At 42.8% G+C, this 26114-nt stretch overlaps 1 protein-coding gene and 1 pseudogene across 5 annotated transcripts in view; one reads left to right on the forward strand and one right to left on the reverse strand.

The window, feature by feature from the left end:
* LOC149123269 (uncharacterized) overlaps window positions 1–26114 on the reverse strand; it is a 63392-nt gene that overhangs the window by 29830 nt on the left and 7448 nt on the right. Inside the window, exon 2 of one of the 4 annotated variants that reach the window (XM_089309589.1) lies at window positions 7831–8045. The exons of the other annotated variants lie outside the window; for them this stretch is intronic. The gene's annotated coding sequence lies outside the window, so the exon portion shown is untranslated. The remainder of the gene's footprint in view (window positions 1–7830; window positions 8046–26114) is intronic. 4 annotated transcript variants of the gene reach the window in all.
* LOC149123270 (vacuolar protein sorting-associated protein VTA1 homolog) lies at window positions 3631–18229 on the forward strand (annotated as a pseudogene). The gene is made up of 3 exons (XR_016217715.1): window positions 3631–5931; window positions 6007–6120; window positions 14238–18229. The product of XR_016217715.1 is annotated as a vacuolar protein sorting-associated protein VTA1 homolog (transcript).

Below are 26114 nucleotides of genomic sequence, written 5' to 3' on the forward strand. Positions count from 1 at the left end.
GAGGTGGAAGGGACGGTAGCCAACCCGGGAAGAACCAGCAGCAAACCCAGGGAGGGCCGAGCAGACAAAAGAACAGCGCAGGGTCCTGTGTCATTCCTCCACGAAGAGGGGGAGCGACATAATGGTGCCGTGACTCGGATATGAAGCCTAGGCAGGGTTTAGTGTCGTTCCTCCACGAAGAGGGGGAGCGACATAATGGTGCCGTGACTCGGATAGGAAACTTAGGAGGGAAGAAACGGGAAGAAGTGGAAATTACCGGAGAGAGAGACTAGCAAAGAGCCTAGGGAAAAGCCGGACAGAAAAGGTGCTGGAAGAAGCTATCGAAAGCCTAGGCATAGACTCGGATATGGACTGTGGGAAAGAAGTTAGGATTTAAAGTGAAAGCAAGAAGAAACTTAGACTCAGATACGGACTGCAGGTTGAAAGTAAAAGTGAAACCTAGAAGGAACACCACGGACTGTGGGGAGAGGCCAGGAGAAATGAGGGAGGAATATTGTTGGAAGAAAACTTAGGGAAACATACTGGGTAGAGAAAAATGTTAGGGAGGATGAAGCCGCGAGTGCAGGCCGAGACGGAGACGTAAGCCAGCTTGGAATTCAAGTCAGCCCGGGGAGCAAGAGGCGAAGATCTGGAACCAGAGGCAGAGACGTGGGCCGCCAGGTTGGAATTCGCCAGGTTAGTCCAGGGAACTTGGACTGAATGCCGGGGGTGGCGGAAACGTGAGCTGGGGCTGTGTGACTCGCGGAAGCCTCCGCGTGCAGAGAGAGCACGGGGTGTGAATGGATAGGGAACGCGGGGCTGGCGCGAGGCCGTGGTGTGGACGCGAACGGCGTGGAGACCGCGGAGCGTGCGAAGCCAAGCGCGCAAAGCTGGGAAGCCGCGCAGATGGGAGAAGCGCGGGCTGAAGTGGCTCAGAGCCGGGAAGCCGCCGAGAAGCCGCCGAGAAGCAGCCTCGGGGCAGGCGCCGGGAAGCCGCAGGGATAAGAGAAACAGAAGTTTTAGAAGTAAAATGAGAGAAATAGGAATGCTGGTAGATAGAAGTAAAATAGGAGAAATAGGAATGCCCGGAGATAGAGAAATAGAGAAAAATAAGGCCTCCCCACAACACGGCAATGAGAGAGCTTGGATTCGGTCTGCCTGATTAGGACGATAAGCACCTGCGGGCGGCTAGCAGCTTATGCACCGCAGGTCACCGAAGACAGGCACGAATTAACACCAATAAGTCTCCCCACAATACGGCAATGAGAAGGCTTGGGTTCGGTTTGCCTGATAGGACTTGTAAGCACCTGCAGGCAGTTCTAGCAGAATAGAGCATGCGCTGCAGGGCACCAAACACAGGCACGCATCAGCGCCTAAAAACCCCCTCACAACATGGCGAAGAGAGGACCCAGATTCGGTTTGCCTGATTGATAGGACTTGTAAGCACCTGTGGGCAACTCTAGGAAGCAGAGCAGAGTGTGTGCCGCGGGGCACCGAAGACAGGCACATATCAACGCCAAAAATAAAAAGAAAGGGGGATCTGTGGGGAGCAACCCGGACTGGACTGAGTTACTGGAATTAAGACTTATTCTATGCATCTGCTCTCCCACAATATGACGCTGAGAAGGGAGAAGCAGCTTCTACACAGCTGCCTCCAGTTCAACCAATAAGCAGCAGGACCTGCTCCTGATTGGAGGAGAGCAGCGTACTCAGCGTGTGGGTAGCAGAGTTGGGATTGGCGGAAGAGGACTATAAAGGAGGAGAGAGACGGCATGCACCAGGAACATTTAAGAGGAACATCTATCTGAAGGAACACCTGTGCAGCCCCCGAGAGAGCCGACCGGTGGTGTGCCGCTCCCCCGCAGAAGTGGGGAATGTGGCAGGGGGAACCGCCCTTCCACGGAGGTGGAAGGGACGGTAGCCAACCCGGGAAGAACCAGCAGCAAACCCGGGGAGGGCCGAGCAGACAAAAGAACAGCGCAGGGTCCTGTGTCGTTCCTCCACGAAGACGGGGAGCGACACCAGATGGGCTCTATATCCTTGTACTGCAAGGAGGATGTCACAGATATTGATGCTCCAAACTTATCCAGCTCCCTGCTAATGTGTCTGGGAAAGCAGCAAAGGCTTGCCCAAATGCTTGGGCCCCTGAACCCATGTGATATCTGGAAGAAGCTCCTATCTTACGAGATCAGCCTGGTCTAGCCCCAGTCATTGCAGCCATTTTGGAGAAGAACAAACCAGAAGGAAGATCAGTCTCTCCCTTTCTCACTCTAACACTGCCTTTCAAATATATAAATAAATCTTTTAAAATGTAATCATTTCAATAGATTCCTCAGTGCTCAATCACGATGACTTTTGCCTCCTTAAGAACATTTTCATTTATTTTTTAAAGATCTGTTTATTTGAAAGGTAGAGAGGGGGCTGGTGTTGTGCTGCAGTATGCCAAGCTGCCATCTGTTATACTGGCATCCCATATAGTCACCAGTTCAAGTCCCACTTGTTCCACTTCTGATTTAGCTTCATGCTAATGGTCTGATAAAGAGTGGAAGATGGCCCAAGCACTTGGGCTCCTGCCACCCCCATGGGTGACTCAGAAGAAGCTCCTGGTTTCAACAAGGCCTAACACTGGCCATTGGAGCCAGCAGGGGAGTGAACGAGATGATGGAAGATCTCTCTATGTCTCTCTCTCTCTCTCTCTCTCTGTGTGACTTTCAAATAAAGAATTAAATAACTTAAAATTATTTTAAAAAAGACAGAGAAACACACACAAAGTGGTTGAGGAGAGAGAGGCAGAGAGGTCTTCCATATGTTAGTTCACTTTCTAAATGTCTGCAAAAGCTGTGGCTGAACCAGGCTCTCAAGTCCCCTAATAAGTAGTAGATCTTGCACTTAGATGAAAGGAACTGAAGAATTTGAACCACTACCCCATGATTCCCAGAGATATTAAGCAGGAAACTGGTTTGGAAGTGGAACACTGAAAACTTAGATTAGCACTGCAATATAGAATGTGGGCATCACATGCAATGGGCAACAAATTAGAAAACCTAGAAGAAATCAAAACACATGCTACATAACAAAATTGAGTCGTGAAGACATATGGAAAACCTAAACAAACAAAAACCAAGACAGATACTGAATCAGTAACAAAAACTCTCCAAAGAAAAGCCCAAGACCAGATAGCTTCAGTGCTAAATTCTACCAGCCTTTCAAAACAGAACCAATTCCAATTCTTCTTAAGCTATTCAAAACAATGGAAAGAGACGAGTATTCCCAAACTCCTTCTATTTGGCCAGTGTCACCTTATTTTCTAAACCAGAAAATGATACAATAGAGAAAGAGAATTAAAGAACAATATCTCTGAAGCACAGATGCAAAAAATTCTTAACAAAATACTAGCTAATAAAAATCCAACAACAGATCATAAAGATAATTTACCTGGACCAAGTGGAATGTACCCCTGGTATGCAGGGATCATTCAACATATGCAAATCAATAAATGTGATATGTGACACTAGAAAACTAAAGGATAAAAACCACATGATGATCTCAATAGATGAAGAGAAAGTATTAGTAAAAAACAAGCTTTCACTATAAAAACCTTAAGCAAGTTGGGTATAGAAGGAACATTCCTTAACACATTCAAGGCAATATATGACAAATCTTCAACAACATCATATTGAATGGGAAATCTTGGAAGCATTTCCATTAAGATCTGAAACCACAGTTGCTCTCCATCACTACTAACAGTTTTAGTCATGGCAATAATTCAAGTAAAAGAAATTAAAAAAAAATTAGAAAGGAGAAAGTCCAGTAATCTGTTTGCAGATGACATGATCCTCTATATTGGGAAACCAAAAGACTCCACCAAGTGATTATTGAAACTCATAAGAGAGTTTGGTAAAGTTGTAAGATATAAAATCAACACACAAAAATCAATAACCATTACATACACAAATATGCCATTGCTGAAAAATAACTTATCAGATCAGTGCCATTCACAATAACCATAAACATTTTTTATTACCTTGTAATAAATTTAGTCAAGGGTGTGAAAGATCTTTACAAGAAAAATCACAAAACGTTAAAGAAATACATGTTCATAAATTGGAAGAACTAATATCAAAATTCCCATACTACCAAAATAAATTGTTTTTAATTTTATTTTTACAATCATTTATTTATTTGAGTGGCAGTTATAGACAAAGAGAGGGAGAGACAGAAAGCGATGTCTTCTAACTGCTGGTTAATTCTCCAAATGGCTGTAATGGCTGTAATGTCTGGTGCTGGGCTGATCTGAACCCAGGAGCTAGAAGCTTCCTCCTCATCTTCTATGTGGATACAGGAGCCCAAGCACTTGGGCCATCTTCCTCTGCCTTGAGCAGAGAGCTGGATCAGAGGAGCAGCTGGGACCCAAACTGGCATCCATGAGATGCCAATGCCACAGAGGCTCAACTTACTATTCCACAGTGCCAGTCCCCCAAAAGCAATTTACAGATTCAATGTGATCTCAATCAAAATATCAACACCATTCTTCTCAGAGTTAGGAAAAAAATGATGTTAAAATTGGGATGAAATACCAAGGCAATCTTAATAAAAGCAAAGAGGGAGGCATCACACTTCCAGAATTCAAGATCTACTACAGGGCAGTTATAATAAAAATAGCTTGTTATTGGCATGCCAAAAGACATGTAGACCTATGAAACAGAATAGAACCTCTGAAAATTAATCTGCACATCTAAAACCAGTTAGTTTGTGACAAACAAATTTAAAGCAATCTCTGGAGAAAGGACAATCTTCAAAAATAGTGCTGGGAAAATTTGTTCTTCACACTGTAGTAGGAAACAAGATCCCCACATTGCAACTTGTACAAAAATTAACTGTAATTGGATCAATCATCTAAATCTAGGGGAAAATATCAGGGAAACTCTGCAAGACATTGTCATAATCAAAGACTTTTGGAAAAAGGCCCCATGAAGCACAGACAATAAAAGGAAAAATAGCCAAAGGAGATTATATCAAGCTAAGAAGCTTCTGAACTGCAACTAAGGAAGCAACTGACAGAATGCAAGAAAATCTTCACAAACTATTAGTAAAAATCTCCAAAATCTCTATGAGCTCAACAACAAAACAAAGAATCCAATTCAAGAAATGAGCAACAGGCATTTTTCCTGTTATATTAACAGGCAGTTTTAACAAGCATTTTTCCAAGGAAGAAATTCAAATGGCCAACAGACACATGAAAAATGTTCAGGATCACTAGCCATCAGGGAAATGCTAATAGAAACCACAGTGAGATTTCTCCTCACCCCAGTTAGTATGGCTATCATACAGAAACCAAAAATTGTTTTGGGACAGGCACTGTGGCTTAGTGGGTTAAGCCACTGCCTGCAGTACTGGCATCCCATATGAGTGCTGGTTTGAGTCCTGGCTGCTCCACTTTTGATCCAGTTTTCTGCTAATGAGCCTGAGAAAGCAGTGGATGGTGGCTCATGTGCTTGGATCCCTGTACCCATGTGGCAGACCTGGATGAAGTTCCTGGCTCCTGGCTTCAATCTAGCCCTGCCTTGGCCATTGTAGTCATTTGGGGAGTGAACCAGCAGAGATCTCTCTCTCTCTTTCTCTGTAAATCTGCAATTCAAATAAATAAATAAATCATTTTTTAAAAATCACCAAGTATTTTACTGAACAATTTTAAATGTTGTATGAGCAGACATCTACAACCATTGAATTATTTTTACAATAGTCAGTCTGGTTTAAACTGCTTTTCTGTGAATGTAAGAATATGTACTTGAAAAAAGTATAGGCTTGAGGAAGTGGTGATATGCTCGAGTGCTAGAGTGGAGATGGCCGAGCTTGCTCCACTGCCCCCACTCTCCCCACACATTAAGAACATTCAGCACCACCTGATGGTCAGGAGCATGACAAACAGGACTCTGTGGTGGCCAGTTACTGAATAGTTGCTCAAGAACTGATCTGAGAGGTGGTTGGCAGCCATTGTTCGATCATTATGTATCTCACCAAGGGGGTCATTTTATATGCCATGCAAACTAGAATGAAGATTCATAATAAAACTGAGTGTTGTAAATTTTTATCAAAATTAATGGGTCAGTTAGAAGCTCTTAAGAAACAATTGGGGGGCTGGTACTGTGGTGCAGCACATTAAAGCCCTGGCCTGCAGTGCTGGCATCTCATATGTGCTCCAGTTCAAGTCCCAGCTGCTCCACTTCTGACCCAGCTCTCTGCTCTGCCCTAGAAAAGCAGTAGAAAGATGGCCCAGCTGGTGCTGCAGCTCACTAGGCTAATCCTTTGCTTGCAGTGCCAGCACCCAGCGTTCTAGTCCCAGTTGGGGCACTGGATTCTGTCTTGGTTGCTCTTCTTCCAGTCCAGCTCTCTGCTGTGGCCCAGGAGTGCAGTGGGGGACAACCCAAGTGCTTGGGCCCTGCACCCACAAGGGAGACCAGGAGAAGCACCTGGCTTTGGATCAGCGCAGAGTGCCGGCTGTAGTGTGCCGGCCACAGTGGCCATTGCGGGGTGAACCAATGGAAAAGGAAGACCTTTCTCTCTCTCTCTCTCACTGTCTACTCTGCCTGTCAAAAAAAAAAAAATAATAATGAAGATGGCCCAAGTCCTTGGGCCCCTGCACCCATGTGGGAGACCTGGAAGAATCTCCTGGCTCCTGGCTTCAGATCAGCACAGTTCCAGCCATTGCAGCCATTTGAGGAGTGAACTAGCAGATGGCAGAGGCTGACTCTCTCTCTGTCTTTCTGCCTTTCTGTGACTCTGCCTTTCAAGTAAATAAATAAATCTCAACAACTGTTAGACTGGACTCGGATGGGACTCAATTATCCCAATGAGAGACTTCAATAATACAAAAGCAAAGAGGTTTATTGTTCTAGCTTGAGCTAGGGTCCACTCCTCCAATCATCACAGCAGTCTTCTGATGAGAATCCATCCCATTTCTTTTGTGGGGTTTATATAGGGTTTTCAGAGACATTCTATACATTATAGCACCATTCAGCAAATCATCTCATTCTGTGGGAAATTTAAAGAACATCTCTTAAAATTGCTTAGTAAATCCAGTGGTGGGAATAGACTAGTAAAGGTGGTTGGATGGCTCTGGGTTGATGCTTTTTAAAATGATTGGCTAAAGTATAGGGTATGAGCCGCTAGGGTGTATGTTCCAAACTGCAGGGTTTTGGGATGCTATCAATCACCTTAACCGCCTGAAAAGATACCTGGAACTTTAGATATTTCCCTGCTATCTGCTGATTGGCTGTTGCTAGGAGAGTTTATCACAAGGGGAGTTTATTTTTCTTCCTCCAGAGCTTTTGGCTTAGGGTTCAGGGCCCGGTCATGCCCAAGTTACAAGATGGAGGCCTGCTGCTCCTCCACACGTGGAGGAGCCGCACCGGACCGGACGCTTGATGTTCCCCTTTTTTACAAGTCCTTTCTATAGTAAAGTAAGAATAAGTAAACAGTGAACTCCCAAAGCAAGAATGAGTAGAGAGAAATGAGAAAGAACGAAGCAACGAACTTCCCCGCGAACTCTCCAACGCACTCTCCAACCAACCCACACCACCATGCCGTCTCTCTCCTCCTATATAGTCCTCTCCACCAATCCGTGCTCTGCTACCCACACTCTGAGGGCGCTGCTCTCCTCCAATCAGGAGCAGCTCCTGCAGCTTGTCAAGTTCGTGAGAGGCAGCTGGGTAGAAGCTGTTTGCTCCTCTCCCAGTGCCATATTGTGGGAGAGCAGATGTATAGAATAAGTCTTAATTCCAGTAACAGTATAGTCCGAGTTGCTCCCCACAGATCCCCCTTTCTTTTTATTTTTTTGGCGTTGATACACGCCTGTGTAAAGTTCAGCGTGATCTTCATGCTATTGACTGTCTTGTTTGTCGTGCTACTTCAGAGTTCGTTGAAAAATGTCCCATATTCCAAAGATCCCAGGAATTGGTTATTCATTGTTTTCTTCCTCAAATAGAGTTTTTTTCTTCTAGCTCTTCTGCTGGTAGGTTTACCAACCGAATTCTTCTCTCAGGGGTCCATATTGGTTGTGCCGCACCCTGCGGAAAAAAACAAACGGCGCCTCGTACTCTTCTGAGTAAGGGGAACGGGCCTTTCCATTGGTTGTCCTGTAAATCCTTCCACATTACCCACTGTATTGATTTCTTATCAGCTGATTGAGCATGCATTTCTGCAGGTGTTTTACCGTTCTTTTTCTTGTTCAGAAAATTAATTGTATAAAGAGCTAAGGCCAAGGCATCCTTATTGGATGCGGCCATTTCCCCTATTCCCCCCCCCTTTTTCTTTTTTTTATTTTTGACAGGCAGAGTGGACAGTGAGAGAGAGAGACAGAGAGAGAAAGGTCTTCCTTTGCCGTTGGTTCACCCTCCAATGGCCGCCGCTGCAGCCGGCGCACCGCGCTGATCCGATGGCAGGAGCCAGGATCCAGGTGCTTTTCCTGGTCTCCCATGGGGTGCAGGGCCCAAGCACCTGGGCCATCCTGTACTCCCTGGCCATAGCAGAGAGCTGGCCTGGAAGAGGGGAAACCAGGACAGAATCCGGCGCCCCAACCGGGACTAGAACCCGGTGTGCCGGCGCTGCAAGGTGGAGGATTAGCCTATTGAGCCACGGCGCCGGCTTCCCCTTTTTGTTTAATTATTAAATTTTTTAAATATAAGTGAGTGCGTTCTACCACAGCTTGCCCTTGTGGATTGTATGGAATACCGGTAATATGGGAGATTCCGAATTCTTTCAAAAATGCAGCAAAACGAGCTGATGTATACGCTGGGCCGTTATCCGTTTTGATCACATGAGGAACTCCCCAGGCTGCAAAAGCCTGCAAGCAGTGTTGGATTACTTGTTGTACTCCTTCTTTATTCATGGCTGTGGCCATAACTACACCTGAATATGTATCTACAGTGACATGAACACAGCTTTGTCGCCCAAAAGAGGGGATATGTGTAACGTCCATCTGCCAGATATGTCCTGGTTTAAGGCCACGGGGATTGGCTCCCGTAGGAATCTTTGGAACTATGGCAACAACGCACTTTTCACAGGATCTAATAATACCTTCTGCTTGCTTGTGGGGAATATTAAATTTAAAACTTAAAGTGTGGGTGTTAACATGCCATTTAGAGTGATATTCTTTAGCTTGTTCCAAAGCGGTGCATGCAAGCAAGAATCTTGAATAATGATCGGCCATCATGTTTCCTCGAGTAAGTGGGCCGGGTAAATTAGAATGAGCTCTTATGTGGCCTATGTAAATAGCATGCTCTCTTTGATTTAATAACCCCTGAATGTCACTTAGATAAGAATAGACTGAGGAGGATTTAAGAATAAGGCACTGTGTAGCAAGCATCTGAACTGCATTCACCACATATGCACTATCAGACAAAATATTCATGGGTGCGCTCTCTCTGCGTAATACTGTTGCGGTAATAGCTAATTCTGCATGTTGTGGAGAACGGGATGCTGTTAAAACAAAATATCATTGATTGTTAAATATAGCTGCTCCTGTTCCGCCTTTAGCTCCATCCATAAATACGGTAACTGCCCCTTGAATTGGATCCCTTCGCACCTTCTGTACCCGTTTTATTGAAACCTGTGTGCAGAAGTTAACAAATGGATGGCGAGGGTAGTGATTGTCAATCTCTATTTGTAGAATGAGAACTATGTATGCCCATTGCCAGCATTCCCTTGTAAAGGCTTCTACTGCCTCTTGAGCAAAGGGAACTACACATCGCTTTGGAGTCTTCCCCGCCATTTCTGTCGCCTTTTTTTATTGCTGTTAATATCAAATCAGCCACCGCAATGCCTTGGGTGTATAGTACACGTGGTGCATGTGAATGTGGGTATACAAACAACAAGGGTCCTCCTTGCCAAATGACTGCGAAGGGATACAGCTGTTCCATAAAAATTAATATTTCTAGGGCTTGTTGTGGATCACATCTTTCCATCTGCATTGCTTTAATTTGTTTTTCGATTTTCTGTAACGCCAAGCGGGCTTCTTTTGTCAATCTACGAGGGGAATCAAGCTGGGCATCTCCTTCTAAAATATTGAATAATGGCATCATATCTTCGGTGGTTAATTTACAATAGGGCCTCAACCAATTTAAATTGCCACATAATTTTTGGAAGTCATTAAGGGTCTGCAACCCATCTATTGCAATTTCAAATTCTAATGGGGTCACCTTTTCAGAAGTTACTTTAAGCCCTAAGTACTGTACTACTTCCCCTTTTTGTATCTTCTCTGGCGCTACTTGTAACCCAACTTTTTCCAAATATAATAGCAACAGCTTATATGCTTCCATAAGGTGATTTTCACTTTCAGCCGTTATTAACAAGTCTTCCATGTAGTGTAAAATTTGTACTTTTGGGCACTGTTGTCGAACCGGCTCTACTGCCTGATCAACATATAGCTGGCATATGGCAGGACTGTTAGTCATTCCTTGGGGAAGCACTTTCCATTCATATCTTTTGTCGGGACCTTGATGATTAATGGAAGGTACGGTGAAAGCAAACCTCTGAATGTCTTGTTCATGTAGAGGTATGCTAAAAAAGCAGTCCTTCAGATCGAGTACTATTAATGGCCAATGCTTTGGGATCATAGTAGGAACCGGGAGTCCGGGTTGTAATGCCCCCATGGGTTGCATCTGCTGATTAACAGCCCGTAAATCATGCAACAACCTGTATTTCCCCGATTTTTTCTTTATCACGAATATTGGCGTATTCCATGGGGAGGTTGATGGTTGCAAATGGCCTGCCTCTAATTGTTGTAACACTATATCATTTACCGCAGCCAACTTTTCCTGGGTAAGGGGCCACTGTGGTATCCACTTTGGCTTGTTGTCCAGCCATGACAATGGCAGCAGCTGCATCTCAGTGGCCCCCACGAAAAACCCGTGTCCTGTCTTTTAAAATCGCCTTTGGGCTGGGCTGGGTCCCTTCTGCCTTCTCTGGAGCCTAATCCTCTCTCCTGATATCCCTTTTTATACATAATACGCCGTCCTGTAGAACTCTCCAATTGGTCTTCATTGGTTAATGTCAGTCCCAATTGTTCTAAAATGTCTCTTCCCCATAATGTGATGGGGAGTGCACTAACATAAGGTTGCACATTTCCCTTGTTCCCTTCTTGATCCTGCCAATGAAGCACCTGAGCACTTCTTAATGGTGTCATGGCCGCACCTAGGCCTACTAAAGTATTATCTCCTGGCTGAAGGGGCCATGACTTCGGCCAATCATTTTCCGAAATTATACTTACATCTGCACCCGTATCTAGCTGGCCCTGAATCGACTTTCCTCTAATGGTTAAGGTCCACAGAGGTCGATCTGCTAAAGACAGGGACAAGGCTGCAAATTTCTCCCCTTGGGGTCCATGAACATCCTGCGCTCCAGTCATAATCAGCATTTGAGCCACAGGTTCTTCTGGATTGATTTGTATAATACCCTTCGTAGATTGTATTAGCACCTTTAACTTATCAAAGGGTAATTGGATGACTCCGGTAATGACCATTAGGCCTCTTAAAGCATTTGTTTCTTTTCCTATGATTATTCCAAGTCCCTTATGCTCAGCTGAAATTGTTTCTGCCCTCACCTCTATGGCTTGTGGCCCCATTTGAGGTGTTAGTAACGAATACCCGGTGGCTCGTAACTCTGCGCAGTAAATATTTGGTTTTTGTATTGTTGGGACCGTGGCACCCACCGATTGTTTTGGCCCCGGGGTGCAGGGGCCCACATTCCATTTTTTTGTTGTTGTCCATATACACCTGATCTTTTTATGGGGCCCGGCTCATTTGGCATCCTCAGGGGATTGCCTGTGCTATACATTTTAGAGTAACATTCACTGACCCAATGATTCCCTCTTCTACAGCGTGGGCAAAGGCCTGGTCTTCTCGAGTTCTCTATGCCCTGCTGATCTCGGGCTGGAAATTTCACCCTACATTCCCTCATTAGATGCCCTTCTCGACCACATCTAAAGCATTTTCGTCCCCTCATGTTCTGTCTAAATTGTCGGGTCACTGCTACTGCAGCATGTGATCCAGAAGCTACATCATCCATGACATCCCTACAGATTTTCAAAAAGGTAGGGATGTCTTTATGCTGCCATGGTCTAAGAGCTTCACGACATGTTTTATTGGCCTATTCATACGCCAATCTTCTGACTAAGGGCATTGCTTCTTCCACAGTTTCAAAAATATTTTCCGCTGCTTCCATTAATCTATTCACAAAGTCAGCGTAAGGTTCAGTAGAGCCCTGCACTATCTTAGTCAAGCTGTGTCTTATCTCTCCTTTTCTGGGTACCACCTTCCAGGCTCTTCTTGCTATCTCTCGCACTTGTAAGAGGACAGCTGTTGATAATCGGGCCTGCTTATCGGGATTGGCAAATCGCCCTTCTCCATTTAACATTTCCTCATCCCATGTTTGATTCCCTGCTCGATAGTTCTGCTTTGAATATTCTCGCGGGAATTCTCTATAAGCAGCTAACCATAAGAGGAAGTCACCCCTGCCCAACACCGCCTTTACTAAATTTCTCCAATCCTCGGGTATTAGGCCTTGCTGTCCAATGTTATCAAGGATTGCCTGAGTGAAACTTGCATGGGGGCCATACAATTGCACTGATTGTTGCAATTCTTTAAGTAATTTATGGTCAAGAGGCATCCAACCCCTGTTTCCCTGTTGATCCTGAATTACAGGAAACACCTGGCCTGGTTCCTGGTACTGCTCCCAAGCAGGTTTCCTATAAACAGCTCCCCTTTGCTTGCTTTCGGTTCTTGGCCTTTCTATCTCCTCCTGCATACCTACTCCCTCCATCACTCCTTCTTCCTCCTCCCACTCTTCTTCAATCTCATGTGGAAAAAAAGGGGCTTTTCTTTACAGGAGGAAACTTTGGTAGTACCAATGGGCGATACCGGGGTGGTGATTCATCCTTTATGGTTGAATTTGCCAGCCTTGTAGGGCCAGGATATATTCTTGGCATCTCTCTCGGGGGCGAGGTTCCCTTTTCAGCTTCCTTCTCCCCCCCGTAAGCTTCCTGGCTCTCTAAATCCTTCTTTGATTTTCTTTTCACCTGTCCGTTACAATAGCTGCTCGCCTGGCTGCCCTGCCATAATTCTTCCTGCAATTCACTCCCCTCATTAAACAACAACTCGATCCCTTCTGTGGGGTCCTGGAGCGCCTGATCAACGAGTTGCCACAGCTTCAGCACTTCTATCGATTCCCCAGCCTCGCGTAATTGCCGTCCCACCTGCCTCCACTACTGTAGAAACCAGGGGGACGTCTCTATGACTGCTCTTACGAATGCATGAATTTTCCTCCCCCCTCGTTTCCCTCGCTTAGAAGAAAAGCTGCGAGGAGGTGGGGAGTAGGAAGAGAGAGAGAGAGAAACCACATTCAGCCCATATTGGATGATCTTTAGGGAGAAATAGAGGATGGTGCCTAGCAGGAAGAAGACGTAGCCAGTGGGCAAAGAGTAGCCAAAGAACTCCATTGTCTGTACCGTCCGTGACATGTTGGAGCGGTGGGCGTAATGGAAGACTGAGTCCCCCAGGCGTTCCCAGTAAATACCTCTTTCCTGGCTTCTATTTTTCTTCCCCTGCGGCTTTTTCCCTAGGTTCTAACTAGCTTTTCACCGGCACTCTTTTAGTCCAGCTTTCCCCTAGGTTCTTTGCTAGTCTCTCTCTCTGGTATTTTCCCGCTTCTTCCCGCTTCTTCCCTCCTAGGTTTCCTAATCCGAGTCACGGCACCATTTGCTGCTCCTCCGCACGTGGAGGAGCCGCACCGGACCGGACGCTTGATGTTCCCCTTTTTTACAAGTCCTTTCTATAGTAAAGTAAGAATAAGTAAACAGCGAACTCCCAAAGCAAGAATGAGTAGAGAGAAATGAGAAAGAACGAAGCAACGAACTTCCCCGCGAACTCTCCAACGCACTCTCCAACCAACCCACACCACCATGCCGTCTCTCTCCTCCTATATAGTCCTCTCCACCAATCCGTGCTCTGCTACCCACACACTGAGCGCACTGCTCTCCTCCAATCAGGAGCAGCTCCTGCAGCTTGTCAAGTTGAGGAGAGGCAGCTGGGTAGAAGCTGTTTCCTCCTCTCCCAGCGCCATATTGTGGGAGAGCAGATGTATAGAATAAGTCTTAATTCCAGTAACAGTATAGTCCGAGTTGCTCCCCACAGAGGCCTAGTCTAAAATAGCTGCACATTGATCCAGGCTCAGGTTCTTCACAACAACAAAAAGAAACAGTTGAGTGATAATGAAGCTATTACCCAAGGAGCAGTTGGTTCTGCCCATTTGGGGATTTATTCTTGGAAAATGTTTATATATGCAGACAAGGAACATATACTGCAAGTCTTTTAATAGATGTCATAACCGTGTTTGACATAACACTGATGAAAATGTGAAACATAGAAAGTATGCAAGGTGGAAGGCAACATATATCCATAATTGCTTAAAGAATGAGGAGACTCCTCAAGCAGGCCGTATTGCAATTGAGGAAGATACTGATGGTGAAGAAAATGAAGATGGTGTAGTAGCATCTCTGCCCATTCCACACACCTCAGCCATCATCATCTTCAGCAGTTGACCCAGGCAGCATGCCATCAGACAGCTATAGTTGAATACAGATTCCTCTGGGTGCACATGCCCCAGCCAACACACCAGCGAAAGTGCCTCATAGCATGGGTGTAACAAGGAATACCATCCAACCTACTCTATAGACTATGCCAGCCATTGATCCTGCACTTTCCAGTACGGTTTCCCAAGGCGATACCCACCGCACCCCTGAGGAGTTTGTGAGAGCTCAGAGATACTGCAAATATGCTGGCAGTGCTTTGCAATATGAAGATGTAAGCACTGCCATTCAGAATCTACAGAAAGACCTCAAGTTACTGATGACTGACAGAGAATGAAGACTTTGTACAACAGATCCACGAATCTTTGGCATAAAGAACTAACTCCATTACCCTATCTTCAGCCTATCAAGAGGACAGTTTTAAGACTTCAGTTGAATTGAATATGATGATAAAATCTGTGAATATCAGATTCCTTTTGAAGCATTCATCAGTAGCCTCAACCAGTTTTTATTGTCCATTTAATGGCTCCAATAATTTATGGGCACATAGGGCTGATGTTGGCAAGATCCTAAAAACACCCTTTGAACCCTGTTTCAGCAAGTGAAAACACAGAAAATATATATTGGAAATAAGCTTTATTAATTTAAATACATGAAGAGAATTTTTTAAAAGCCATAATATTTGGACAAACAGACCATATTACTTTGCAGTAAAATTGTAAATCTAATAAAAGATTCCAGAATTGTCTAGATTAGAGATTACCTTTTTGTTTTCCTTAAGATTTATAAAACAAATACAAATGTCCTAAAGTGTTAGATTAACCTGAAAAACTTATGTTCAAAACACAATTTTTATTCATTAGAGTTTATAGTTGGCAGAAGGAAAAGTCATTCAGTAAAGAGGTATTCAGACTTAATATTAATAATGTTGGTTTCCCAAATGCTTTCTCTTATCCGTCAAGCTTAAGGTGAATTGGTATTTGCTGCATCAGCAGTCTGACTGCATGTCTTAGAGAATGAAAAATAGAGGTCTGTAGAGATGCCTGAAGAGTTGGTGCTTTTAAGTTAAGATTCTTCTCAGCTGCTGAGGAGTATGTTCTATCGAGTGCATAACTATGAATGATTCAGAAGATTTATAAGACTTAAGATACTCAGCTGTTAAATTTATGAATTTTGTGGGAAATTATGGACTTACGGTGTCACCTGAATTTGCTGTGTTAAAAAAATAAATACAAAGATTCTTTTTAAATAAAACTTAAAAAAAGTATAGGCTTGTATGGAACAAGATGTTTCTAAACTTCATAACATGCTGTTATTTTAATACAAAACATACATAAGCAAATGTTTTAAACATAAATAATTGATTATAAAAGCTTGTGTTTCTAATCAAATACACTTGTGAAAAGAAATTACAATTTACCCACAAAATAATCTAGAATTTCCTAACAGTATCTAACTTAATAATGAAGTAAAAACATCCTAAAACATCTTTTCTTTGTGTGAATTTAAGTACAGTACTTTAAATTAGCATTTTCCATCCCAAAGGTTATTAAAAGTTTTGAAAGGGAGATAAACTCCATGAGGTTGGTAGATTTTCTGTTCTAAATTCTTCATGTAGGTGGGGCTGGTGCTGCTGGGCAGCAGGTAAATCCTCTGCCTGTGGTGCCAGCATCCAGTATGAGTACCAGTTCTAGTCCCGGCTGCCCCTCTTCCAGTCCAGCTCTCTGCTATGGCCTGGGAAAGCAGTGGAAGATGGCCCAAGTGCTTGGGCCCCTGCACCCGCATGGGAGACCAGGAAGAAGCAGCTGGCTCCTGGCTTTAGATCCGTGCAGCTCTGGCCATTGCAGCCATCTGGGGAGTTAATCAACAGAAGGAAGACCTTTCTCTCTGTCTGTAATTTTACCTCTCAACTAAATAAAATCTTAAAAAATATATTCTTTATATACTCATATTAATTACAACCTCCTATTTTAGAAAAATGAGGGTTAATGGTTTATGACTTCTGCTAGTCTGTGATTGTTACAAAGTAAAACTTCTAGTTTTATCTAGAAGATAATTCCTTATCTGCAATCACCGTATTGTAACAAAAATTGTGGTACTAAGTTAATAGTCTTTAAGTAAATTAGGAGAATATTTAGCAACTTAAAAACACCTGGCTAGAAAATTTCTTCACAAGATTCCTTGTGGGGTAACCACATGCTGAATTTCTGGTTTTTTATTTACGTGTCTCATTGTCACAGGCTGAACAGCAACAGAACACAGTATGAGAATGATGAGCACTCCTCTAATGCTAGAGACATATGTGCCCTGTCAGGACTTCATTGGCCTGACTCATCAAAAGACTCAGGAATAAATGTTTCTGTTTTCAAGAGAATTGTGGGGCTGGTGCCATGGTGCAGTAGGTTAATCCTCCACCTGCAGCACCGGCATCCCATATAGGCCCCAGTTCCAGTCCCAGCCACACCTCTTTCAATCCAGCTCTCTGCTATGGCCTGGAAAAGCAGTATAAGATGGCCCAAGTGCTTGGGCCCCTGCACCCATGGGAGACTGGAAAAAAGCACCTGGCTCCTGGCTTTGGATTGAGCAGCTCTGGCTGTTGCAGCCATTTGGGGAGTGAACCAATGGATGGAAAACCTTTCTCTCTGTCCTACCTCTCACTGTCTATAACTCTACCTCTCAAATCAATAAATAAAGTCTTTCAAAAAATCTTTTAAAGTGAATTGCAACCACTATTGCATGTTTTCTTTCACAACTTCAAGTGGACATAGCTCATAAAATAAAATGAATCATGGTTTCATAAACATTAAAGCTTATCATAGACAATTGGTACCAATGAATAGCTTCTTTTACAGTCTCTCTATATAAATAATTAATAAGCCAATTATTTTCTTCCTACTCTGCAAAGCCAGTCAATGCAATTGATTTCAAATTTAGAATTTTCAAATCACCCAGAAATGCACAATGTTAATGCTTTTGGAGCTTTATAAGAGCACAAAATATCAATTTTTAATTCTTGTACTTTTTAACATTAGAGAGTTCTGAGACATTAAATAGTACTTTTTCTTTCTAATCCATGTAAGACTAACCATGTGCAGAAAAAATATGAGGATTTTTGTTATGCAGATAAATAATTGTGCTTTGCCTAGAATCATGCTTCAACTTTGGTTATTTTTCCTCTTCACTGAATCCAGGAAGACAAGAGTCCTGTGAAACTAATAAAATGCCCCTGGTGTTCTTAAATGATTACTTTTTGGACAGGAACTTCCAAGAAACAACACCACAGTCGTAGTGAACATTTTCTGTGGTTGAATCTTCTCTTTGCTTTCAGGAGACCAAGAGAAGCCACCTGGAGATCTCAGAGAAGGCCACGTGGGAATGGAGGGGCATGCACCTCCTCTGGAAGCAGTTGTGTCTGTGAAATTTTTTGCTCATTGCAAATTTGACAGGTCTCTATCCATTGATAATGAAGAGACTCATCATAAAAATTAGTAATACAGAAAAAAATCATTGAAATTTCATTTTTTTCTGCCACAGGCAAGTGGAACAATATCTCTCACAGTAAAACAAACAGACTGTAAAGAGTCTATCCAATGTCTCTGGCTCTCCTCACATTCTGAGGACAGATCTCAGAGAACTTCTAGCTGCCTCTTCCAGAAAGGTAAATCAGTAAATAAATTATTAATAAAAAGAAAAGGAGGTAACTTTTTTTCTGTATTTCTGGATAGGATTCCTGTCTTTGAATCAATATGCCATGATTTTTATTCATTTTTCCTTCTTTGGAATTGGGGTAGGAGTAGGCAAAAACATGCATGAAAGAAGGGGGAAAAAGCTTAAAGTACTAGATTGTAAAGTAGGAACAAATAGGCAGGAAGGCTGGAGGTGAAGGGGTAAAGACTAGGTTAGGGAAAAAAGCCAGCTTATTAAATCCTTAAAAAGAGAAAGGAAGAAAGGAGGAGGAAATAGAGAAGTATGGTTATGTTCTTATGGAATTACATTCTTATGCAATCTGATCTCTTTGTATTAATAAAAATAGAAATGTTTAACAATTGAAAATTTATTCCTTTATTGAATCACTACTGCCTCATTCCAACACTCTATAAAAACAGAATCCAAAGGCAGGCATAGGTTGCAGGGTGGGGCACAGTGCAAGTGGCAGTGACAGACTTATTTCTCTAATATCAAATTCTACACCACAACTTCCAATCCAGCAAAGTTCTACACATCACCCAGAATCAATTGCATAAAATAAACCACTTAGGGCAAAAGCTCAGAGAAAATCAATGTCCCCATTATTCTTTGCCTGTGAAGCACTCATATAAATTAGCGTGCTGCTAAAGAAAATGAGATTATGGCCAAGCTATGTATAAAGAACATAGGGATGCAAAGTCAGGAGGCAGTTTGGTGTTTTATGAGCACCCAAAGTGAACTGCAGATGAAGAAGGGGATGCATTACAGAATGGGAGCTGAGTAGGCAGCACAGCCAGCAGTGATCACCAAGCCATTAACCTGAGATTGATGAGTATTTGTGAAGTGTACAAGTGAGTTCTACCTATAACAACAGTAATTACTTTTTCTTTAGGACACAAGGCAAAACACATTTTTTTCCCAATTTTTATCTGTTTTTCATTTTATTTGAAAGGCAGGGGGAGATGGAGAGCGAGAGACATTTCTTCCACTTTCTGGTACATCCCCAAATGCTCACAACAGCAGGCAATGTTCAGCCTGAAGCCAGGATCCTGGAACTCCATGCAGGCCTGGGAGAGTTCAGTTAATTCTGAGGATACACAGTCTTCAGTGACACCTGTCTTTATAAAGACACATCTCAATACAAAATAAAACTCTCTACTCAGGACTTTAGAGATCCAAGAGAAAACTTTCAAATATTTTGCAGGTGAATGCAAAACAGAAATCTGGAGACTTCTGTGAGCCAACAAGTTCCCTGCCTACCTGAGAATCAGCCTGGTCACCAGGGAGATCAAGGGAAGAGGACCAAGCAAAGCCATTTGGGACCTGTGCCCAGAGTCTTATCTCTTGAGTGAGCCTAAAGGCAGCCCAGTCATTGGGCACTGGCAGTTTTGGACCACCTTAATCCTGAAGTGGCTGCACAAACTAGTCAACTCCAATTTGGGCTGAGTTATCAGACTGGAAGTCTGGTCAAAGACTGCCACCCATTAAGGAATCTGGACACAGGAATGGCCAAAAAAGTACCATTAGGAGGTGCTCACAATAGGAGGCAGAGAACTAAGTGGGTAATAAATGCACAGATCCTAGACCAAGGCAACAGGCAATGAAAACCTTCTCTTTTGTTGCAAAATTTTCTTATTTTATCTTAAAGGCCTTGAGAAACAGATCTGTAGACATCTCATGTGTAAGACAAACATGGATCATTCATAATTGGCCTATAAATATTAGCATTCTTGCCCTGAACAATCAGCCTCAGGAGCTAGCTCAGGGAGGGGCAAGTAAAGGGAATTACTTCAATCTCATTTCTAGGGAAATATACATCCTCCATGAACTGCTTCTTACAAAACATTTCTCCAATTTTCCAGGAGAAATACATCAACTCTGAAGAGGCTACTTTTTTTTTTTTTTTTTTTCCATAGAGCCCAACACCTGTCTTGGGAATCACCTGTGATCCAGGTAGATGGATAAGAAAGACAACTGGAATCATCTACTATGAGACAAGATACTTTACCCAAATCACTATATTTCACTCTACAGAAAAATGCAAACTGAATCACAAAGAACTCCAGTGGATTGATCCACTGGTTTCAGCAAAGGGCATATTTGCATTACTCCAGATATGCAGGCCTCTCTTTCTGTGTACCTTCATGTGGACTATCTGCAGATACAGAGTGAAGGGGAGGCTGCAGCAGTAAAAATGGTCAATGTTTCAACTATGAAACTTATTTTTAATTATCTCAAATACAGTCATAAAAATTCTGCTCTAAGCAAGACACACATCAAGCAAAGCTCATCCCTTTCTCAACAAAAATTTAATGCGATGAGAATTACAAAATCTTAAAGAAAGAAATAGAAGACGATACCAAGAAATGGAAAAATCTTCCATGCTCATGGATTGGAAGAATCAACATCATCAAAATGTCCATTCTCCCAAAAGCAATTTATAGATTCAATGCAATACCAATCAAAATACCAAAGACATTCTTCTCAGATCTAGAAAAAATGATGCTGAAATTCATATGGAGGCACAGGAGACCTCGAATCGCTAAAGCAATCTTGTACAACAAAAAACAAAGCCATAGGCATCACAATATCAGATTTCAGGACATACTACAGGGCAGTTGTAATCAAAACAGCATGGTCCTGGTACAGAAACAGATGGATAGACCATTGGAACAGAATTGAAACACCTGAAATCAACCGAAACATCTACAGCCAACTTATATTTGGTCAAGGATCTAAAACCAATTCCTGGAGCAAGGACAGTCTATTCAATAAATCGTGCTGGGAAAACTGGATTTCCACCTGCAGAAGCATGAGGCAAGATCCCTACCTTATACCTTACACAAAAATCCATTCAACATGGATTAAAGACTTAAATCTACGACCTGACACCATCAAATTATTAGAGAACATTGGAGAAACCCTGCAAGATATTGCCACTGGCAAAGACTTCTTGGAAAAGACCCTGGAGACACAGGCAGTCAAAGCCAAAATTAACAATTGGGATTGCATCAAATTGAGAAGTTTCTGTACTGCAAAATTAACAGTCAGGAAAGTGAAGAGGCAACCGACAGAATGGGAAAAGATATTTGTAAATTATGCAACAGATAAAGGGTTGATAACCAGAATCTACAAAGAAATCAAGAAACTCCACAACAACAAAACAAACAACACACTTAGGAGATGGGCCAAGGACCCCAATAGACATTTTTCAAAAGAGGAAATCCAAATGGCCAACAGGCACATGAAAAAATGTTCAAGATCACTAGCAATCAGGGAAATGCACATCAAAACCACAATGAGGTTTCATCTCACCCCACTTAGAATGGCTCACATTCAGAAATCTACCAACAATAGATGCTGGAGAGGATGTGGGGAAAAATGGACACTAACCCACTGTTGGTGGGAATGCAAACTGGTCAAGCCACTATGGAAGTCAGTCTGGAGATTCCTCAGAAACCTGACTATAACCCTACCATTCAACCCAGCTATCCCACTCCTGGGAATTTACCCAAAGGAAATTAAATTGGCAAACAAAAAAGCGGTCTGTACGCTAATATTTATCGCAGCACAATTCACAATAGCCAAGACCTGGAGTCAACCTAAATGCCCATCAACAGTAGACTGGATAAAGAAATTATGGGATATGTGCTCTATAGAATACTATACCGCAGTCAAAAACAATGAAATCTGAATATTTGCAACAAAATGGAGGAATCTGGAACACATCATGCTGAGTGATATAAGCCAGTCCCAAAGGGACAAATACCATAGGTTCTCCCTGATCGGTGACAACTAACCGAGCACCAAAAAGGAAACCTGTTGAAGTGAAATGGACACTATGAGAAATGGTGACTTGATCAGCCTTTGCCCTGACTGTTGATGTACAATTTAATACTTTATCCCTTTTAGTATTTTTGTCTGTTCTACTTAATATGACTGGTTTAATTCTATAATTATCACACAGTTATTCTTAAGTGTTGAAAATTAACTGAAATGTGACCCCTGTTAAACATAAGAGTGGGAATAAGAGAGGGAAGAGATGTACAATTTGGGACATGCTCAACTGGACTTGCCCCAAATGGTAGAGTTAGAAACATACCAGGGGATTCCAATTCAATCCCATCAAGGTGGCCTATACCAATGCCATATCACTAGTCCAAGTGATCAATTGCTGTTCAAAATTGATCACACTGATAGGACTACGAGTCAAAGGGATAACATAAACAAGACTAGTATCTGAAAATACTAACCGATAGAAAAAAAAAAAAAAGGGAAAGAATGATTCAACATGAGAAGCAGGATACACAGCTGACTCATAGAATGGCAGATGTCCTAAACAGCACTCTGGCCTCAGAATCAGCCCTTAAGGCATTTGGATCTGGCTAAAAAGCCCATGAGAGTATTTCAGGCATGGAAAGCCAAGACACTCTGGCAAAAAAAATAAATAAATAAAAAAAGAGGACCTAAACAAAAGATCTCTGAGAGTGAGATCCCAATGGAAAGAACAGGTCATCAAAGAAGTAGCTACCTTTCTCTGAAAGGAGGATAGAACTTCTACTTTGACTACTACCTTGTCTAAATATGATCAGAGTTGGCGAACTCAAAATGCTTCCACAGCCTTGACAACTCATGAATAGATCCTAGGGTGATTACTGATGCCATAAACAAGAATGTCAATTTGTTAAGGCAATAACAGGAGTCACTGTGCACTTACTCCTCATGTAGGATCTCTGTCTTTAATGTGCTGTACCTTGTGATTTAATGCTATAACTAGTACTCAGTATTTTTCACTTTGTGTTTCTGTGTGGGTGCAAACTGTTGAAATCTTTACTTCATATATACTAAATTGATCTTCTGTATATAAAGAGAATCAAAAATGAATCTTGATGTGAATGGAAGGGGAGAGGGAGCGGGAGAGGGGAGGGTTGCAGTTGGGAGGGAAGTTATGGGGGAGAAGCCATGCAATCCAGAAGCTGTACTTTGGAAATTTATATTCATTAAATAAATGTAAAAAGAAAATTAATGTTAACTGCATAGTTAGGAGTGTACTATTGCATTTAATTACAGTGCTTCTCTATATTTTATTTTTTAAGATTTTATTTATTTATTTGAGAGGTCAAATTATAGACAGTGAGAGGAAGAGACAGAGATAAAGGTCTTCTATCTGCTGGTTCACTCCGCAAATGGCTATAACAGATGGAGCTGCACTGATCTGAAGCCAAGAGCTTCTTTTCTGTCCCCCCTTGGGTACAAGGGCCTAAGCACTTGAGCCATCTTCTACAGTTTTCCCAGGCCATATTTGAGAGCGAGATCAGAAGAGGAGCAGCTGAGGCTAGAACTGCGGCCCATATAGGTACCAGCCCCTCTACATCTTATAAGCACATCTTATCTGTAAGAAAAAAACTGAAAAGTTAGTCAAGTATATCACAAACTATGTTAGAAATTATCTCTAATTTAAATAAAAAAGGAAAACCTTAAAATAGAAGTGGTTAATTTTGGCAATCTGCACAAATGACCTGTATCCTATTATTTTATCCTTTGGAATACTTTTCAAGATTTCTTCTGACCTTCCCATCTTCTTTTGTTCCTCATACCCTTTCAATATCACTGCCTGTCTGTCCCTGCAGCTCTCTCCCTTTGGAAACAGTCTTGCAGGCTGTCAATCATTATTTCAAAATGTTTTGTAGGGAGTGCCTGAATGGCCTTCTAATATCCCATAAATATATATTTCCATAAAACAGACAATAGAGGGGCTGGTACTGTGCCCTAGCAGGAAAAGCTGCTGCCTGCATTGCTGACATCCCTTATGGGTGCTGCTTTGAGTCTCTGCTGCTCCATTTCTGATCCAGCTCTCTTCTACTGGGGAAGCAGTAGAAGATGAACCAAGTCCTTGGGCCTGTGCACACATGTGGGATAACTGGAAGAGGCTCCCAGCTCTTGGCTTCAGTTCAGGGTAGCTCCAGCCATTGCAGCCATCTGGGGAGTAAACCAGAAGATGGAAGACCTTTCTTCCTCTCTCTCTGCTTCTGCATCTCTCTAACTCAAATAAAATAAAATAAATAAAAATTTTAAAAAAGGTGGTATAGCATAGTGGGAAAGCTGTTGCCTGTGATGCTGGTATTCTATATTGTGCATGAGTTCATGTCCCACCTGCTCTACTTCTTCTTCTTCTTTTTTTTTTTTTTAAACAGGCAGAGTAGACAGTGAGAGAGAGACAGAGAGAAAGGTCTTCCTTTTCAGTTGGTTCACCCCCCAATAGTCACTGCAGCCAGTGCACCATGCTGATCTGAAGCCAGGAGCCAAGTGCTTCTCCTGGTCTCCCATGCGGGTGCAGGGTCTAAGGACTTGGGCCATCCTCCACTGTATTCCCGGGCCACAGCAGCTCTACTTCTGATCCAGCTCCTTCATCTGCCTAGGAAAGCTGCAAAGAATGGTGCTTGTGCTCCTACTCCCACATGGGAAATGTGGAAGAAGATACTGGCTCCTGGGTGGGAGGGATGTTATGGGGGGGAAGCCATTGTAATCCATAAGCTGTACTTTGGAAATTTATATTCATTAAATAAAAGTTAAAAAAAAAAAAAAAAAGAAGAAGATACTGGCTCCTGACTTTAATCCAGTTCCAACCCCAGCTGCTGTGGCCATTAGGGGTGTGAAACAGTGGATAAATGATTTATATCTCTCTCTCTTTCTCTTTGTAACCCTGCCTTTCAAATAAATATTGGCTGGCGCCGTGGCTCAACAGGCTAATCCTCTGCCTGCGGTGCTGGCACCCCAGGTTCTAGCCCTGGTCAGGGCACCAGATTCTGTCCTGGTTGCTCCTCTTCCAGTCCAGCTCTCTGCTGTGGCCCAGGAGTGCAGTGGAGGATGGCCCAAGTGCTTGGGCCCTGCACTCGCATGGGAGACCAGGAGAAGCACCTGGCTCCTGGCTTTGGATTAGCACGGTGCTCTGGCTACAGGAGCCATTGTGGTGTGAACCAATGGAAAAAGGAAGACCTTTCTCTCTGTCTCTCTTTCTCACTGTCCACTCTGCCTGTCAAAAAATAAATAAATATTTTTATTTTTTTTTAAATTTAACAAATGGCCCTAAATATTCTGACTCATCTTGACATGTAACAGGAGACAAGAAAGTTGCTGCTGACTTTATGTAGTGCCTCCTCAATCTTTTCTATAAGCAAAATACATTTATTTCTTTTGCTGTCCAAGCACTCAAATCTAAAAGAAATAATACTACCCAGTGCAACTCTGTTCAAGGCTGCTCCTGCACTGAAGAAAAGTAAAGGAGCAAGGGGCCCAAACCCTGTGTGGCCGGCTGGCAGTCCCCTCCTCACTCTGCATCTGAGTTTCTGATTAGAGAGGGAGACAAAGGCAACTCCAGATACTGCAGCAGTACACAAACAGCCTCACAGACACACCTTATGTGTGTGCAACAGAAGGAGAGCACAGAGCACTATGTAAGGGAGGAATACATTGAACAAAAAGGAAAGGATGTGAATGGACATAGCTAAGAATTTCCCCACTCTGCTGATCATGATCTCAAGGATGTCCAGGCCAGAATTCCGTTTCACTTTGGAAAACCCACTCCATAAAGTTTTCTCCACCTAGGTGTATTCTTATGTGAGGAATCTGTCTTCCTGTGAGAGAGGGCACCACCACAGACTGAAAACCAGTCAAAAAGCAGAGTGATGGCTTTAATTCTCAGAGGTGAATGGACAACCACATCTATGAATTCTGCCTTGAAAAATAAGCTTCCTTCTGCTCTAGGAATCTGGTATAGTTTAGGGCTAAAATGAGAAACACAGAGACCAGCTGGGTCTGTTACATGAGAAGAAAGGAAGCTTGATGGCAGCACTGTAGGTGGCAGCCT

The sequence above is a fragment of the Oryctolagus cuniculus genome, chromosome 12, assembly GCF_051225735.1.
Source record: "Oryctolagus cuniculus isolate XC-2025 breed Fujian yellow rabbit chromosome 12, ASM5122573v1, whole genome shotgun sequence".
NCBI classification, from domain to species: Eukaryota; Metazoa; Chordata; class Mammalia; order Lagomorpha; family Leporidae; genus Oryctolagus; species Oryctolagus cuniculus.